The sequence below is a fragment of the Theobroma umbraticum genome, unplaced genomic scaffold (genome assembly GCF_002168275.2).
Source record: "Theobroma umbraticum cultivar Fairchild unplaced genomic scaffold, ASM216827v3 scaffold_147.0, whole genome shotgun sequence".
In the NCBI taxonomy this organism is placed as follows: Eukaryota; Viridiplantae; Streptophyta; class Magnoliopsida; order Malvales; family Malvaceae; genus Theobroma; species Theobroma umbraticum.
In genome coordinates this window covers 706,978-715,068 of record NW_018397259.1, presented here as the reverse complement: position 1 = coordinate 715,068, position 8,091 = coordinate 706,978, and positions in this window count along the sequence as shown.

Here is an 8,091-nt window from a genome sequence, read left to right as displayed (position 1 = left end):
TTTCACGCAAAAAATGTTAAATATGCGACAGAGAATATTGTTAGAATCGTTGAAAGAGTGACCATCAATTATCACCCAGGTAAAGCGAATAGAGTTGCTGATGCTCTAAGTAGAAAGATGTTTGGGAACATGGCTGCGATGATTACTTCTCAAAGACAGATTTTGGAAGACTTACAGAGGATGGATATTGGTGTACGTATGCAAGGTTCTGGAGCATTATTGGCTAACATACGAGTACAGCCAACTTTAATTCACAAGATTAAGACAACCCAAGCATATGATCTTCGACTTCAGCCCATTAAACGTGAGGTTGAATCTAGTTTGAAACCAGACTTTAGGATTCATGATGATGGCTCTTTAAGGTTTGGTGATAGAATTTGTGTTCCTAATGATGTAGAATTGAAAAGAGAAATTTTGGAGAAAGCTCACTATAGTAATTATACAATCCATCCTCGTGGTACCAAGATGTATAGAGATTTGAAGAACACTATTTGGTGGAACAATATGAAGAAGGAGATTGCACAATTTGTAGCCAAATATTTGACATGTCAACAAGTCAAGGCTGAACATCAAAGGCCAGCAGGGTTGTTGCAACCCCTCCCGATTTCATAATGGAAATGGGAACGAATTACTATGGACTTTATATTTGGTTTACCGAGAACCTTGAAAAGTAATGATGGCATCTGGGTAATTATTAATAGATTAGCAAAGTTTGCTCACTTTTTGGCTATTTGTATGGGAATGATGTTGGAAAAGTTAACGGAGTTATATGTGGAGCAGATTATGAGAATGCATAGGGTGCTAGTGTCCGAGATTCTCGATTTATGGTGAAATTTTAGGAAAGTCTGCATAAAGCTTTGGGTACCAGACTTAATTTTAGTACTGCTTTTCATCCTTAAACAGATGGTCAATCCAAGAAAATTAATCAAATCCTTGAGGACATGTTGAGAGCTTGTGTCATGGATTTTGAGGATTCTTGGGATCAACACTTGTCATGGGCGAAATTTGCTTATAATAATAGCTATCAATCTAGTATCCAAATGGCTCCATTCAAAGCTCTGTATGGTAGGAAGTGCAGGTCACCTCTTTGTTGGGATGATGTGGGTGAAAGATAGTTATTGGGTCCAGATCTTATTCAACAAGCAGTTGAAAAGGTACAGTTAATTAGGTAACATTTTCGTACTACTCAAAGTAGATAGAAAAGTTATGCAAACAATAGAAAATGGAAGTTAGAATTTGAGGTTGGAGATCATATCTTCCTGCGAGTTTCACCTACTAGAGGAGTAGTGCAATTTGGGATTCGAGGAAAACTTAGTCCTTGTTATGTGGACAGGGTTGGTGATGTGGCCTACAGATTGGCACTTCCACCTACTCTATCAGGAGTGCATAACGTGTTTGATGTTTCTTTGTTGAGAAAATATGTTCTAGATCCTAGTCATGTGATAGAGTTAGCTCATTTGAGACTTAGAGAAGTTTTGTCCTATGATGAGTGCCCTATACGTATTGTAGATAGAAAGAATCATCTTCTAAGAAGGTGGACTATTCATTATGTTAAGGTCCAATGGAGTAATCATATAGAACGAGAAGCAACTTGAGAATTGAAAGAAAATATCAAAAAGAAGTATCCCCTCCTTTTTGAGGACCAAGATAAATGTTTATAGGACTAAACTCCTTTTAAGGTGGGGAGGATGTAATGCCCATCACAAAATATATATTATAAAAACATTTAGATTATTTAAGCTATAGTTTGATAAATAAGTAGATATTGTTTTAGTATTTTATTTATTTACAGTTATGACCTTGGGTGCCTAAATAATTAAAAAATAGAAGAATGGGTCTTTAAGTCAATAAAGAAGTTTAATTAAAGTTAGTTTATTTATCATGTTTAAGTTAGTGCGTTTAAAGTCAATTTTATTATCACGTATAAGTTAGTGGGGTTAGGTTTTAAAAAAACAGATAGGAAATTCACGTCAGTGTATTCCACAGACTCAAACAATAGGCAGTCAAAAGAGCATAACACTAGGGAAGAAGAAACACAGAGGAAAGGGAAATTATTCAAGAAAGTGCTGATTAAGGAATGTTTAAGGTTAAAAAATCCTAAATTATTTATACTTTCTTAAATTTTATTCAAAACCTGATACTTCTCTGATGACTTTTTGGTGGCATGACAGGTACCAATGTAAAGGTCTTAAAAAGATCTCTCCAATGATTTTTGTACTATCTCGTTTGGTTTTGTAGTTTGGAAGTTATGAATTTTTAAAATTAATTGAAAACCTGATTTTTGACAGTTTTGATAAGCCAATTTTGGGTCACCAGAACTCTATAATCTAGTAATATTTTTGGTTATTTTTTTTAGGGTCACGTGGTTTAAACCCAAAAAATTACTGGGTTAGTGATTAGACTTGGATCGTTACAAATGGTATCAGAGTCTGCGTTAGTCCGATGTGAATTTTTACATTACTCTGGTGAGATCTTGGTCTTGTAAATATAATGTGTGACTTTTATGAGGACATCAAAGATTTAAGTGGGTGGGATGATGATACCCAACATCTCACATTTGACGTGAATGTGATTGTTAAAACCTATATAATAATTCAAGTCTACTACTACTAGCAACTTGAACTTAAGCTTTTGAGGACCATATGGTTTATGCCCAAAAAACTTCTAGGCCAATGGTTGGACTTGGGTCGTTATAAATGGTATCAGAGCCTGCGTCAGTCCGATGTGGGCTTTCATATTGCTATGGTGAGATCTTGGTTATGTGATATGATGTGTGATCTTTATGAGGACATCAAAGATTTGAGTGGGTGGGATTGTGATACCCAACATCCTACATCTGATGTGAATGTGATTGTTAAGACCTATATAACAATCCAAGTCTATCACTACTAACAACATGAGTTTAAGTTTTTGAGGGCCACGTGGTTTAGGCTCAGAAAGTTACTGAGCTAGTGGTTGGACTTAGGTCGTTACATTTATACCTTAATTCGGCTCTTTTATCTCTGTCATCAGTTTGTCTATGTTTCAGTCCAAAACAGTGTTCATAAATGGCATGAAAATGAGTCTTCTGTTCTATTTTATCTGTTTTTTGTTTATTAATTACGTGCTGATTTTAAAATATCTGTTTAATAGTTTAATATGTATCAAATTAAAATTAAAAAAAGAGTAAATTAGTGGGACGGTTATTAAACTTTCACAAAGTTTATGTTTTGGTTATTGAATTTTAATGTCCTAAATAGGTCACTAAATGTGCCAATTCTACCAGGTTTTAGATTATCTTAATTAACAAATTTTATTCAATTAAGTGATAGAAAAATGATGTGGCTGTCACATAAATCGCTGTAATAATTGTAATTCGTATCATTTTTTTCTTTTTTTTTCTACGAAATATAATTTTGATTTTTTTAATAAAAGTGATTCTGAAAAGGCTAAAATTTTTTATTGTGATTTATGTGATAACCATGCCATTTATCCAACACTATCAATTTTGATATTGTTGGCAAACTTTAGCGATTTAATTGGATAAATAATAATTTAGTGACAAAAATAAGAATTTATCAACCTTTAATGTTCATTTCGTTTAATTTACTCTACTATCGTAAATTATAAAAGTGATAAAGAGGTGATTTTTTATTGAGTCGAAGAATTTCATAAAAAGGATTAATTGAATAATATGAGAAGTAAGGTTAATATCTTTTGGCCTAGAGAATAATGCCTCTTTTCCTGCCCTATCTCTAAGAGTATGTTTGGTTCGTGGAAGAAATAGAAAGGGAATAGAATGACTATTTTGTGAGAATGGAATAAATATTATGTAGCTTGGTTCATGGAATGGAATATGGTAAAAATAGTTATTATGATTTATTCCAATGTTTGGTTGGTAAAAGTAATTTTGTACAATAGTATTTTTTTTTCTATTCCCACAAATGTGGAATAGCCATTACCAAGGTTCCTCTTGCTAATGGCCATTCTGGTTTCTCAAGGAATGACCATTCTCTAGAATAGCCATTCTTATGAACCAAGTGCAAGAATAACAAAGTAATAGGAATAAGAAGGAATAGTTATTCCATTCCTTCCAACCAAATGTGCTGTAGAATCATGCCATATGTCTAAAATTTTAAAATCTCATAAAATCCTAATATGGCAAAGGTAATGTCTCTTCTTTGTTAATAGTAGTCCTCCTATTTACAAAGCTCCTCTCCTTGGCCTTTGAGAAACTTTACAAATTTATCCATCCATTTACTAATATATTCTTTTTCTCATTCATCTTTATCATCATCATCATCATCTTTGGCTAGTTCTTCATCCAACAATAACAATGGCAATGAGACTGGCAGTGCAAGTGGAAGCACAAGCAACGAAAAATAAGAAGAAAATGGAGAAAAAGTAGCCGATGTTAATACTAATAATTATGATTACAATAATAATAGTGAAAAAGGTATATTATGGGTATGAAGAAGAAGAAATATATCTTTTTGGGTTTGATAATGAAGATTAGTGTAAAACCCCTACAACAAGCCGTTTCGCTATTATTATTTATTAATTATTTCTTGATTGTAATCAAGGGCGGACCTACCTAGGAGGAAGTGGTGTCACATGACACCACTCACTTACCAAAAAATTTTAGTTGCTATATTACTTATTTAGGGTATATTTGGTTCACAAAATGAAATAGGGTGGTAATGAAATAACCATTCCGTGGGAATATAATAAAGGAAGAATAGTTATTATGTAGTTTGGTTCATGAGAATAAAATAAGACAGGAATTGCTATTATGACTTATTATAATGTTTGGTTAGCAGCAATAGTTTTAGAAATAACAAAAATGCCCTTTATTATGTTATTTTTAATCTTTTTTTTAATTTTAAAATATTAAAAATTTATAATTAAATTTTAAAATATAAGATATTAATTCTTAGTTTTTTTTTGTTCAGTCCATTCTAGTATTTTCATATTTTTTTCCTTTTCTTTCTTCTCACCAACTGACCATCGGAGATGTGGTCGGTGTAATGTGGCTGATTTAATGAAGCTTCGATGTGGCATTCCTTGTGGCTGGATTTGGTTGCTGGAGCACTAGATCGACACTTCCCATAGTTGGACATGGTGAGGAACACCAATCGATGCTTCCCATAGTCAACATCGATGTCGTTGTTGCCTTCCATTGAGGGACTTTAGAGAGAAAGAGAAAGTTAGAAGATGGGTAAAGAGAAAGAAATGTGAAAAATGAAGAAAATGTATATTATATGTGATGAAAATTTTTAAGTTTATTTTAGGGTAATTTTGTCTAACAAAATTTTTGACCTATTCCCCTATCCTTGGAGTAGCCATTACCAAGATCTTCCTTGGTAATGGTAATGGCTATTCAAGTTTCTTCCAGAATAGTCATTCTAAGGAATAATCATTATTGTGCAGCAAACAAGTTATTAGAGGGAACATAAGAATGGTGGAGGAATGGTTACTCTATTCTCCAACCAAACACACTAAAGTTTTATATAATTAATATACTAATGAACTCATTTTTTTTACAATTTTGTAAGGAGTGGGGTCAAAGATTCAAATTCAAAATAAATTTATTAAAAAGTAATTTATATATAATATTTAAATAGTAAATGGAAAGACAAAAAAATTTTCTTCTATAATTTAATATTTTATTAAAAAAGTTAAAACTTAAATTACTCTCACTGTTTAAAAATTCAAGTCCTACTTTTGAGACCTACAATGACGCTTCCTCTTCTTGATCTTTGGTTGTGTTTTTTGCTCTCCCAAAACAACTCATTTAGGCTTTAATTGTAAGTAATTTCAATCCAAATTAAGTTTTGAAATACTTCATGTTTAAATATTTTTTGATTAATTTGATAGTTTGGGACCCAAACAAAATCTAGCTAATTGAAAGTAGTATTGCATGTCAAATAAGATCTTAAAATTATGAGTCTTTCTTTCTTTGATTTATTTAGTAGATATATTGTTTGATTTTTTTATTTAATTTTATGTGATTTGTGGATACTTTTGATTAATGTATAGAAATTTGTCAAATTGTTAGTTATTGAACCTGATAATTTGCTATGCAAGATCATATTTTATATAATTTTAACATTTTAGTTTATGCTAATGAGAAATAAGTTGTAATTTTTAATAAGTTTTTGGATAAATAAGTCATGAAAATATATTTTAAAACACAAGAAATTATCTCACAAGAATCAGATCATGGGCAACAATATAATTATACTAATGACGGTACTTAATAATCTTCTAAGTAAAATCATGTTAAATTTGATCTAAGTACTCTCTTAGTAGATTTTGAATTGAGAAAAAAAATTAATTATTATTATTATTTTAGCTATGACACTATTTAGAAAAATTTTTGAGTCTGCCCTTGATTGTAATTAGTGTGATCTTTGCTCATCAATGGTGATTTTGAAGTGTACCCATTCATTTTCTTGGAGAATTTTACTATGTTAAATGAAAATAGAAACTTTTCTATGTTTCTTTTTTCTTGCTTTGCTTGGATGTAGATATTAGAGCTTCCCAATTAATTGCTTTATTGTTGATTCTTTTGGTCTGGTTTCTCAGATTTAAGTTTCAGGAAATAACCTCAATATCTAAGAAAAATGGGTAGCTGGCTATTAACAGTGAATTTTAACGTATAAAGTAACAGGAGATGTTATGCACTCATTATCATTTGTTTATCACAGGAATGAGGTTTAGAATTATAACATCCAGGGTTGTTTAGCTAACTAGTTGCATAAGCAATTCTCTAAGTACGTGCACAAAGCAAATGAATTTAGCATTTGAGATGATAATTGTACGCATTCATCCAAAAATGGAGGTTTTATTGGTGCAGGTAATTCCATGTCTTTATCTCTTAGCATTTGAAGCATTTTAGTCATGTTGTGACGCAAACTGGGTTTTGCTTGAGTACAGGGCAGACATATTTGGATGTCTCTCTTTTTTTTTTGTTCAACATCCTCAATATCCAAGCTTTCATCTATGATTTTTGATGTGTTGGATTGGAAGTGCTTCCATGCTTGGTGGGTGAAGGTAAGAACAGGAAAGTTTCTTAAATAAAAGAAGGAATATATCAATAAACAGATGGATAAATTTGTAAAGTTTCTCAAATATTAGGAGAGGAGTTTTGTAAAGGGGGAGGGGGGACACTAAGTTAACAGAGAAGAGAAATATTAGCTTTCGCCGTTTGAGGATTTCGAGGGATTTGTATTCCAACTCTAATACCAACAACCTATAGGATTTGTCACTTTCCCATTCTGTATATTCCTTCTGTATTTATAAAACAGAAACATATACAAGCAGCAGGTCCAGCTCATATAATCACGAGAGTAATAGATGATAGCTAAGGCCTAATGGCCCGGATGGGCGGCTGAGGCAGTTCCTCCTCTTATCTTTCTTAAATTTCCAAGGTAACCAACAAATCGTACAGAACCAAGCCACACAAAAAAGGGTCACGAGAATGGATAGAGTATGATCACAAGGCGATGAAAGAATTGACAGACAAACAGTTAGGGTTACTGATAGGCTAACGTGTATGGTTTCTTTCATCTTCTCTGTTGTTTTAGTTTGTGCCTGTTGGGGACCAGAATCACAAAAACCTAATACAAACATGTGAGTGCACATGTCAGGTTGCCCTCTTTTCATTTTCACTTTTAACACTTCACATGGATGGGCAATCAAATCAATGAAGCCATGGGAATGTTCCAGCCCCTAGCTTTAACAATCAAATTACCACTTTAACCTTTCATTGAATCTAGAAGAAAAAACTAATCACTCTTTATTGTCCAAAAATTTATCGGCTTTGCTCAAGGTTTTCAGCATGACAAAAGGTTTCTTTTCTTTTTCCCCTTTAGTGTGACTATAAGGTTTATAATGGAGTCTTAGGATTTTGTTGTGAATTTTCATCTTTCCTTGTTTGATCTAACGTATAAACAAGTATTCCAATATACGGTATATGGATGTATATAACTATAGAAAGACAGAGGTGTACTTGTCCTTTTGGAACGCTGAAGAGGTTGGAGTCATGTGCTGCTGTCTCAAACTGTAGCATTCGGACCCCTTTCATGAATAAGACACACAAAAAATTCT